A 12224-nucleotide genomic window follows, 5' to 3' on the forward strand; every position below is an offset into this window, starting at 1 on the left:
CAAGGGTTAGGTAGGAACACGTAGGTGCCACCTGCTGCAGCCATTTCCATGGCCAAGCTTTTCACTGCCTAGGCCTTGGCCTTCATGTTCTACATCTACCTGTTACAACATTTGCTCACTGGCCTAGAGCACAGTGAACACACCTAAGTGTCCTGGCTGCCTGCATGAGATGATGGGCTACATGGAGAAGCATATCAACCACGAAAAGCTGAGAAACACCAACAAACAACCCACACTTAAGTCTCACTTCTGGTTCACTAAGGACTTGATCTCAAAGCTGTTCAAAGGACCAGTCCTATCCTTCCAAGGTCAGAATGGGGGCTATACAAAAATGTTGCAAATTCCAAATAAGATTTAGAAGATCAGGTGATGTAATTTGATGGGAACTGCACCCGCCAAACACCTCTGCCTTACTCTCCTACACTAGCTACAGCATGAGCCCACACCATAACCAGGAAGCAAGGCTCCACAGCTCCCACTGGGTTCAAACACCAAAGATGTAACTGGAGCTGGGGAGTGCATGGCTCTCAGTGTCTGTGATCACAGGCCTTTGGAGCACTTGTAGTATGTGAAAAGTAGAAGAAGAGCTGTAAAATGGATGGTCTTACTGGGCCCAGACCTTTCTGCTGAGCCAAATGGCCTGCTCTAGATAAAATACAGATAAAAGTAGACAAGGAGGAGGAAAATCATGCCCGACTCTAGGTAGGCTCAGTTTAACTAATTGAGGGAGGCACAAAAATCTTGACAAAAGGAAAAATTGTCTGAACACACAATAACTAAAGTTTAATTCAAAGTCAAATGTGAAGTTCATCCAAGGTGGTTCAAGCAGAGCTTGTCCATAAAGCATCCTGCGTCCTCCCAATGTCTTAGTCCTAACGCACAACCTGTACACCTTGTATTATGCATGCCATCACACCATACATTCCAAGGAATGTGTCCTGAAACACCTGGGCTCAGACTGGAGACACTGTATGTCATGAACTATGGTGGTTTTATACCAACACAGTGATTTGATTACAAATACAAAGACATTTCTACAACATTCCTCAGCAAGTAACTAATCAGAAAATTTTAGGTTTTTACTGAGTTATAATGCTTGATTTTAATAACTGTTGTTTGAATTGCTGACTTGAGTTTCATTTTTTTTAAAAAGGCCTCAATTAATTCTGGTTTGAGGTTAGAACAGAATTTTCAACAATTCTGAATCCGCCCTAAACATGTCTCTGCCATTTTGTACCTTGTATTATACAAAGACATCTCCTCAACATTGACAGTGCTAGAATCAAAATGCCCATCAATTCAATATTCACCCAAGACTTATGTCTTTATGTAAAAAGAAGCAAATGCATCATCTCACCAGGATGCAAATTTACTTTTAAGTACATGGTAAAATTACACGTCTACCAAAACCTTCCTTTAAAACCTATTTCCTTAAGATATTTATCAACAAATGTTTGATATGTATACATATTTTATATAGCTTTATAAACAGGGTTGTACAAAAAGTTATCAGGTAAAAAGGGCCCATGAACGGAAAGGGTTGAAAAAGCTCTGCCCGAGCCCACTCATCTAACCTAGCACTGTTGGTTCAATGGATCAGCTTCCCTGCCCGAGCCCACTCATCTAACTAGGACTGTGTTGGTCAATGGATCAGCTTTCCTGCCCAAGCCCACTCGTCTAACTAGGACTGTGTTGTCAATGGATCAGCTTCCCTGCCCGAGCCCACTCATCTAGCCTAGGACTGTTGGTTTAATGGATCAGCTTCCCTGCCCGAGCCCACTCATCTAACTAGGACTGTGTTGTCAATGGATCAGCTTCCCTGCCCGAGCCCACTCATCTAACCTAGGACTGTGTTGTCAATGGATCAGCTTCCCTGCCCGAGCCCACTCATCTAACCTAGGACTGTGTTGTCAATGGATCAGCTTCCCTGCCTGAGCCCACTCATCTAACCTAGGACTGTGTTGTCAATGGATCAGCTTCCCTGCCCGAGCCCACTCATCTAACTAGGACTGTGTTGTCAATGGATCAGTTTCCCTGCCCGAGCCCACTCATCTAACTAGGACTGTGTTGTCAATGGATCAGCTTCCCAAGCCACCTTCGTACACAGTGAGAACTCTGTCTTCGGCTGCCCTGCTCTCTAACAGTGCTTTACAGGGAAGGCCACTTGCCTCCTACGGCTCTTTCCTCTCTTTTTCCCTTTTTAATTCTGAAAAACATGGTTCTAATTTTCTGTCTCAGGCTTTTGGCTCTTCCATTTTCATCTTTTTCTTTTTAAGTTCTTAAATTGTTTTTTTTTTTTTGTTTGTTTCGTTGGTTTTATACTATAAAAATTAGGCTTTTTTTTTCTTTAAACAAGCCCAGCCATATAGAAATTTATTTTCAGATTAGTTCTTCCATTCTTACCTTACTACTTATTTTTAAAAGTAATCAATATTAATAGTGTTGCCTCAGTCAGCTTTCCCAGCACTCATAAACACACACACACATACACACACACACACACACACACACACACACACACACCTCTTTAACCTCCTGTTTTGTTTTCCCTAAAATGGGATCCTATTACGCACATCACTCTACTAATTGCTTTTTTAATAGCCACATACTATTTGCCAGCATGTATATATCTTCTATTTAACCATTTCCCTAGGAACAGACCTTCAGGTTGCTTGTAAGTCTTAGCCACTTGATAATGCTTTGATGTATCTTGCATATGTGTATATACAGTCTTTAGTAGTGAGATGCCTAATTCTTAATAGGTAAGTAAGTTTAGAGGTCACAAATACCTTATATTTCAGTTGAATCTAATGGATTTTTTTAACCGAACAATTTTCGGAAATGCAGATTTGGGCCAATGCATACGTGGAATGATGTGAGAAAGCCTGTTTCCCTTCCTTCTCAGTAACTTGGTAACACTGCCACCTCTCATTCTTTATAAATTAATACTGGCAGTTTGATAGCTGGAGACAGCATCTCAATTTAGAATCCAGTGTTGAGCTGAAGCAACTTTTCACTTGTTTCTTGGACATCCGCATTTCTTCTGTATAACTGATAGGTCCACTGTTGACTTGTCTTTAAGATACTCCGATCTTTTGTGTTGGCTAATAAGTTTATTAACCCTCTCCTACAGCATGTATTATAAATATTTTCTCTCATTCTAACTGTAGGCATTTATTTTGAGGCTCTTGTAACATCACAGAAAATTTAGATATTTTTACCAATGAAATTAAGCCTAGTCAATAACAGATTATATTACTGTTGCTGTAGTTTTTCATTTAACACTGTATTTTTTTTTTCAGGTAGGTTTATAATTCCTCTAGAATATATTTTAGGTATCATGACATGAGGAAACATGGCTTTCTGCTTGCTTTATGCAAACTGGGGGAGCAGGCAGGAGCGACAGGAAGCCGTGAGAGGAAGGCCGCACACGGTACATGGCAGTACTAGCCGCCATGTCTGCTGACTGCACCAGCCAAAAGACTAGCGGATCGGGATTCCTGCCTTTTGTTCTCTGCGTCTGATGATAACCTCTGGAAGCTGCTTTTCTGCAGGCGCTATCAGCAGTGGAGTCTGGAGACCAAGTACTGGCCCTTGTCCCTCCCTGACGACGAAGTTCTACAGGCACTGATGGTTTTAACAGCAGAGCCCAAATTGGGAGTCTACACATTCTTATGTCTCCTTGCTCTTTTACAGGAGGTAAAATATTCAACACGGAATCCTCTTTTCTAAAAAATGAAGGATGAAACTGAGAAAAAAAATACTTAAGAGTACTCAACAAACAGACACTACCTAATTCTATGACTCTAACACTATAGAGAATATCCAAGATGAGAGACATGCCATCCATCCACACGGCTTCACTCTGTGATCCAAGGGTGGAGGGGTCATCATCTATGTAGACTGGTGGACATAAGGAAGGTAACGGGAAAGAAAGCACACTGACTGTCCATGTCAGCTTTGGAGTTCTACGGTGAGAAGTCAAGGCTGAAAGCTGTGATTACAAATCACAAACCCTGCAAAAACACACTGCAAAATCCCCAGGGGCCACCGAGGTCATTTACCAATGGCAGCTTCATTCCATATGCCTGTGGAAATTTTCTACTTATTTCTCTTACCACCTTTGAAATTTTCCTTTTCACTATCATTCAAGTAAAGAACACAAATGCTTGAAGACAATCCTTCCAAAGAATGACTCTGGTTTACATGGTCAACCCTTAAATCTGATGGTCTGCAGAAAAAGCGCCTGAGACCCTGGTCCGGTTGTTTGTAATTTATCTTCTGAACTACTGCAGTGTTTACTCCTCTTGGTAAGACTCTCGGATTCTCCTTGAATTGGTATCTGACTGCTAATGGATAGCTAGGTTTGGTTTGGGGTGCTTAAATAAGCCCAAAGAGTTCCAAAAATACAAATCCACACGGCGCTGCTTCCAGTTTCTGCAATTCTAACAGGCTTGTACATGTGTACCCTCCCATCCGGGAAATTAGAAAAGAGGCTCTTGTACCCAGGTTCTTAGAAGCTAGCATTACAGACGATTATTGTAACCACTAATGGCAGCATTTGCAAAACAGGGGATGGTTAAAACGTAGTAAGGGACATTTGAAAACGTACAAGGATACATTTTCAGGGCTTCTATCTGCGCCATTTGAAACTGCCACAGGCTAAAACGGGAGGAAAAGACGCCAAATCTGCTAAAACTACAGAATGTTGCCTTCTTCCTCCACAAAAGTGTGTCAGGCACTCACACGTACATGGCAAGATAATTAACAGCTATGATATTCTGCTGAGACCCAAACATGCTTCTGGCTCAGCCTTTGGACTATAACGGAAAGGGGTTCCTGATTTTTATGATGAATATTTACAATAGGCAAGTTCTTAAGAGTCTAAACGCTTTTGCATTCCAGTTATGGAATACACCACATACACAGGGAATTGGTTGAGAAACACAAACGATTAATGCAGGGATAACAGAACAAGCAAATGAATGAAATTAAACACTGCACTTGCTTTTCCAATTTGAAGCCTCCTGGAGTTCCAGGTACAATGCATAAAAACTAGGAAGTCTCTTTAGCTGGGAAGATCTTCAATGTTTATCACAGGAGTCTTAAACCATAATCATTTATATTTTATTAAAGAAAACTCAAATTTGAAAAATGGTACCAGTCAAGGCTACATCTAATATAATGAGTCAACATTTCATTTTAGGTCATGATTCACTTGCATGATTATTCTCAATTGAGGCTCTCTCCAAATATCAAAAGACTATAGAAAAAAATAACAATTAACTCTGGAAATGAAAGTAAATACAAGTATAATTTATCATTATGTGGTACTCCTTTGATATGCTAATCTTTTTAAGACAGAAGTCATTAAACAAGTCCCTATATGTTGAGAACATTAGTGTCACTATGGGTACAAACTACCAATTAACTAATTGCTGACAGACATTAGCTGAACCAAAAATGTTAATAACTATGGGTCACATGGGAGGACTGTAAAAAAAAAAACCACAAAACACTGTATTCCTCAATTCAGAAGTGCTTACAACCAATCCATAAGCATTACTGGCAAAACCAGTCTGTGGACATAAGAGACTATAATAGAGCTATTACATAGTATGTCAGAAATCTGGTTTGCACCATCTGAGTTACATCTGAAGAGGTACTAACTTAGACTAGAGACTGACCCTGATTCCTACAGTGAGGATAAAATGAGGGCTGAATATTGTTTATACAAAAACTGTGAGGTTTTTGACAAGCTACAAGCACAAAGCATTTTTAAAACAAAATCTTGTTCAGAGAAATCCTGAGAGGTTTGCATGTCAGATGCTCCAGTATTTAATGTAGATTCAGTACCCTCAGTTTACAAAATGTAGACTTTTCAAATCAGGTTTTTTGTTTCCAGGCAGGAGAGAGTAAGATTCTCTTGTAAGTAAATAAACAGGAAAGATAAAGCAGAGTAAGGGGATGAGGAGGAGAGAAGGAAAGTTGAATACAGAGAACTGGGGGTGGCCTCCATTACTTAAGTCAGAGATTAGAATAAAAGGTCATTCTGATTCACTGTGTTGCCTATTAACCTAAGGAATCCTGACCAAGACCTGACTTTGGAGTCTACAGGCATTAAGATATGTCAGTGAATATGGTATGAATATGATTAAGTATAAGCAGAAAGAATATATTTAAGAAAAGGAAAATGAAGCCGGGCAGTGGTGGTGCACGCCTTTAATGCCAGCACTCGGGAGGCAGAGCCAGGAGGATCTTTGTGAGTTCGAGGCCAGCCTGGGCTACAAAGTGAGTTCCAGGAAAGGTGCAAAACTAAACAGAGAAACCCTGTCTCGAAAAACCGGAGGAGGAGGAGGAGGAGGAGGAGGAGGAGGAGGAGGAGGAGGAGGAGGAGAGGAAGAGGAGGAGGGGAGGAAGAGGAGGAGGGGAGGAGGGGAGAGGGAGGAGGAGGGGGGGAGGAGGAGGAGGAGGAGGAGGAGGAGGAGGAGGAGGAGGAGGAGGAGGAGGAAAATGATGTGCATAATAAGACCTTGGCTATTCTGTCCCATGATGCAATAGGTATTTCTGAATTTAGGTCCTTTTCTCTTCAATCAAATGCTAGGAGATATGCAGGTGCCAGAGAAAGTGCAAACAAACCCAAAAGGAAGATGAGAAAGATGCATCAAAGAGACATAACTGAGCGTCCCTGTGCCTTGCTCCTGCTGGTGGTGGTTCCCAATCCTGAGCCTCCATTCCACACATCAGAGTGCTGGAGCACTCACTGGGTTAAGAATTCTACAGGCCCAGTGACAACTCATCTCCACCATATGCTGGATTATTGTTCAAAATGAGAAGAGGGGGACAGAGAGAGACAGAGACAGAGGTAGAGATATCTTACGTAGGCAGTATTTCCAGGGTCACTTCTGATTAATTTTGTCAAGTAGAAATGGGTACATTTCCCTGCCTAACCCAGACACATTGGACCACCCTCCATTTACTTTTTTCTAGATCTTATTTAATACCTCTATACAACATTCCTTTTTATCAAAAAGCTCGCGCTCTCTCCTCTCTCTCTCTCTCTCTCTCTCTCTCTCTCTCTCTCTCTCTCTCTCTCTCTCTCTCTCTCTCTCTCTCTCTGTGTTATATATGTGAGGGTATGTATACCTGAGTGTACATGGAGCTCAGAGAAGGATATCAGATGTACTACTCTATCACCCTCCAACCCTATTACTTTGAGACAGGGTCTCTTGCTGAACCTGGAGCTCAGCTGGTGACCAGCAAGACTTAGGGACTCTCCTGTCTTATCACCCACCCCACCCCATGTTGGTATTATATACACAGGCACAGCCATAACCATATCCTGATATAAAGGGGTAATGGCAATTTGAACTCAGGTCCTTTGCCTTGCTCAGCAAGCATGTTACACCCACCTATCTATCTACACAGCACATTTCTTTCTTTTCTTAGCTGGTATGGTTTTAATATCTTTCATTCTATCAAGCTGTGGATTTGCCTCTTCTATTAAATTGTTTTCAACTGTATTCTGATCCATGGCTTCACTGGGTTCCTTGCACCACGTTGCTTCATGAATTCCCCATACTATGTGATGGGGCTTTGTATTCCAAGGAGACATGAATTTCTTGAGGACAGAGTAGAAATCTGTTAGTGAACATTCATCACTAAACAGAACAGCTGACGGGAACAACTTAGGAGATGAAAGACTTACTTTGGTTTAAGGGTTCAGGGATTTCAGGCTACGGTCACATGGCTCCGTGTTTCTGAGCCTGTAGTGAAGCAGTCCTTCATGGTGGGAGGCCGGAGGGACAGTGAGACAGAGGCAGGCACAAGAACCAAGGACAACCTTCAAAGACACATTCCCAGTCATCTACTCTCTCCTGCCGCTGTCACCTCCTAAAGGTTCCATAAGCTACCAAAGTGAGTAGGCAAGGAAGCTCTCAGTCCATGAACCCCTTTTGGGGAACTTCATATCCCAACTATAACAAGACCTATCTTCCACCTTATCATGTCTAATAATAATTCATTCAGTGTCCTTAGTCAACTGTCATTCTATCAGTGCTTTAGCAATATCATAAGTTGGTCTTAGTACTCTCACTTGGAGATGAAATTGAGGCTCAAAGAGATTAAATGGTGCACATGAATTTTGAACTTGTTGACTCAGAATGTAGACTGAGAAATGATGTCATAACCCTCACCCAACTATTGGGTACGAAGAAGATTCAGTATCAATGTTCAAAGAAGAGCATAAAAAAACCTGGAAATCTATGTGAAGGGAAGGTAGCAAAGAGTTACTATGCATTTTGTTGTTTCCCACTTAGTGTCTCAACACTGTATGCTCCAAAGACCATGAGTACCCATTTCTTATTTCCTTGCTACCCAGAGCAGACGGCCCTGCCTGAAACAGGCATTCTGTGGGTATTCAAAACAGATAGAAATAAGCAAGCCTTGTGTATTCACTGTTTATTTTTGGAAAAGAGAGATAAAGACATTAAGTCATAACAATATAAATACTAAAGGCTACAGAGGCCACACTGCCAAATAAAATGCATTCATTTGACCTCTACACGGACTCAGGGAAACAGGATGGCTTCTCTGAGGGAGCTGACTAGGGTCATCAAGTTCTAACAGCAGGACGTCGGCCTTCCTTCCCTAAAGCATAGTTAGGCACATTCTAGTCGGGGAAAATACCAAGTGTTAACTGTCAGGCCAGAGCGTAACAACCAATGTTCCTGAAGTAGCCAACTCTTTGAGAATGACCTATTGCTACCTGGCTGTGCCTTCCAAGTGTGACACACTGAGTCTGCTACTCCCAGAAGTCAAGATCCAGAAGTCAAGATCCCGTACGGGCTTAGGCTTTACCAAATGTGCATCTGGACTCTTCTCCTGCACAAGGGCCACTGCACAGCTTTCTTTCGGGCAGGAATCTGCTTGCGAAGTTGCGCTTTCCCTTAATATGTTGGGGAGAGCCGCTGTTTAGAAAGCTAAACCCAAACACATGTTGTTCATAGAAGCTGGGGGAGGGGTGGCTCTTTGAAAACAATGATGATAAAGAGTTTCTTGGTCAATGACATCAGGAATTACACACACCCTGAGAGCCACCCAACTCTTCTCTGGGCAGTCCAGGGCTACTCTCACAGCTGTGCAGTGCTCCCCTTTCTCCAAGAGGCTGGAGGAGGCTGGGTGGGGGTAGCCTTTGCCACAGCTTGGGTTCTCGCTGGCAGCCAAGGGTGTTTCTTGCTTCTGCCAACTTCTCTACTCATCAAAGCTTTTTGAGTGAGAATATGAAACACTGCCTTTCCCCTACTCTCCAATAACTCTACTCTTAATGACTCTGACGAGAACCCTGGGCTTGTTTAGAGCGTCAGTTCCTGCAACGGTTTCACAAGTTATATTGACCTGCATTTTGGACACCTCTGAATTATGGTTTATGTAGGTATACCAATTCAAATCTTGAATCTGACTTTTATCCAAGAACCAAATAAAGCAACTGAACGCGACAGTGAAACTTTCCTTAGGTCCATACAGAGCAGACGTGAACACTAATTACCATGCTGCTATAACTTAAAAAAGGCAAGATTTTTTTTTTACTTAAATCCTTTATGCATTGCTCTGTAGATGACAGAAAGACACAAACTTAGTGTTTTTTTGTTTGTTTGTTTGTTTGTTTGTTTTTTAAACACTTAAATCCTTTACTCATTGCTCTGTAAGGGACAGAAAGACACAGACTTAAATGGTCGGTTAATATGGTAGTTACTACGATGAGCCTGCCTTACCCTTCTCTTCTCTTGAGAGACATCACATCTGCCTGCCTCTCCCAAGCCCAATCCTTACAAGAGTAAGGATGGGAACGCCCCACAGCACACTGCCTTCTTACACCTTGGGAAGAACTGGGAGGTCTAGGGCTGGTCCTTTCTTCAAGATTTCTAACTAAGTATAGGCCGGCCACTCTAACGAAGCAGAAAGGGTCAGCAGCAGCCATGTTTCCCACCCGTGAACAAGGCCAGGCTGCAATGGAGGGCAATGACACCAACTCACTCAAAGAGGCCAGTGTGGGCAACATTTGGTCCTTTGTTCCCTTGGGTCCATGCAGCTGTGTCCCTTCGATTGCTGTGGCTTGGCTACTCAGCCTGCTCCTGGCTTTAGAAAGCTAATAAATTGCCCTAGATGCCTAAGCTGGTTTGAAGTGGTTTTCTTTGCTTATAACCCACATTTTAAAAAAATGATGGAACTGACTGATATAGATGATTCCATGGCAAATTTACAGAAGTGCTAAAAAGAGAGAGAAAGAAGCTTATCTCTGTGTTGCTGGAATATTTATTGCATGCTATGTAATGCTGGGCCCTTAATCAGAGCCTCAGAGGTTCTTAGGTGAGGATGGGGTACATGTTACACACATCAGGAGAAAGCCTTTTAGACAGTCTTCTGAAACAGTGCTGCCTTTGGCTGAAGCTTGGCTGTGTCTCTGGATTTGCTGCCTCCCATCTTGATGGACTTGAAATTGCATGCCAACCCATTCTGGGTCCCAGAACACCTTTGTGCCCTGTGTTCCTCCTCACAAAAAGAATGAAATAGCTATGCTAAAAGTGGAATGTTCAAAGCAATATGCTTTGTGAATACATGAAATTTTTTACAAGTCTGTCCTGCAACTTGAGAACTGCCCAAATATGGTGAACTTTTAACTATAGAAAAAAAATTGCAAAGAGATTACATGTTTTTGTTTTTTTTTTCCATATGACATGCCAAATGTGGGTATTACGGAAAGCAACAGGCTCACACAGCTTTTGCAAACGAATGTGAAAGTGCCAAGTCCAGAACCCGTCAGAAAGCACGTATTCAACAAATGCGAGTTTCACTTCTCTTACTCTTTCGAGAGTTGGTCTGCTATCACTTCCTCTCCCAGACCACTCTTCCTGGGATTAAAGCTATACTCTGTCCTCTCCTCTCCATGCTGCTTTGAGTTCTGGTGCTTAGAGACTGTTCTTAGCAATTCTGGGCATGAAGACAGAAAGGGAGAGACCCTGGAATGAAAACTACTCACTTACACCGAGCAGCTCTCGTGGCTTGGACTGTCTGGTGCCCACAGCAATTAGGCCAGACTTACTTCCAAGTTATTTCAGTGACTTAGCACTACACCTTCATTAAATGGAGGCCAAGACAAGCCACAGGTGTTAAAAGCCAGAGTGGAGCCTGCTGCCTTTCTAAGCTAATTCTTCACTACTCCTACCTATGTGACCACTAGTGCTGCCTTTCTAAGCTAATTCCTCACTACCCCTACCTATGTGACCACTAGTGACCACTGATCTTTGGATTTGCATGTTGATATTATTTATAAGACATGAACAGCATCCTGGAGCTCTGTGGGGGAGGAGGAGAAAGAGAATGAAAGGCTTGAGCTACAGTCGCTCTGGCACTGGTTACAGGACAAGGTCCTGAGTAGAAAGGGGTTCTGAGAAGCAGGTAGTACTGTGCCTGTCTCTAGCCTGGTGGTTCTCAACCTGTGGGACACGACCCCTTTACCAAACCTTTATCTCCGAAAATATTTACATTACATATCATAACAGTATCAAAATTAGTTATGAAGCAGCAACAAAAATAATTGTATGGTTGGAGTCATCACAACATGAGGAACTGTATTAAAGGGCCGCAGCATTAGGAAGGGTAGGAACCGCTGCTCAAGCTCTTCCTTGTTACAATGGCCTCAACATTCAAGCTCTGTTGAGGTATCTTTCTCATCTAATTCTTCACTACCCCTAACGGTGGCAGGTCTCCACATCCCACACTGACACTCTATTAGCTCTCTACTCTGCCACCCGATGCTGATTGCCTTTCCCTTCCCCCTACCCTCAGTTTTCAGCTGGACCGAATCTTTGAAGTCCGTTCCATCTTCTTGAGACTCCCAGCACTGTTACCTGAGGTAATGTCTTTCCTCTCTCTGCACTAGGCCAGCTATTCGTCTGCACTCTTCACACGGTCAAACTTCTTTTGTCTTGAAAGTTATTTATATATGTGTTCCTGCCATTTGTCTGACTGGATTCTCTAAAAACAGTGACCGTGTTTCGTTCAATTTTGTATTCCCACTGCCTAGTATGGTGTGCTCCACAAAAATAGACACCCGGTAAGTATTTGATGGCAAATGTCTGAATGACTACGTATACTTGCTCACAAACAACTAAACCAAAAATGGACTTCACAAGCAGGCTTCTCTACTAAAATCAGCAGAGATG

At 42.4% G+C, this 12224-nt stretch overlaps 1 protein-coding gene across 2 annotated transcripts in view; it reads right to left on the reverse strand.

Moving 5' to 3' along the window:
• Positions 1-12224, reverse strand: part of Babam2 (BRISC and BRCA1 A complex member 2) — a 469435-nt gene that overhangs the window by 170147 nt on the left and 287064 nt on the right. The window lies entirely within an intron of this gene.

The sequence above is a fragment of the Peromyscus eremicus genome, chromosome 22, assembly GCF_949786415.1.
Source record: "Peromyscus eremicus chromosome 22, PerEre_H2_v1, whole genome shotgun sequence".
Taxonomy (NCBI): Eukaryota; Metazoa; Chordata; class Mammalia; order Rodentia; family Cricetidae; genus Peromyscus; species Peromyscus eremicus.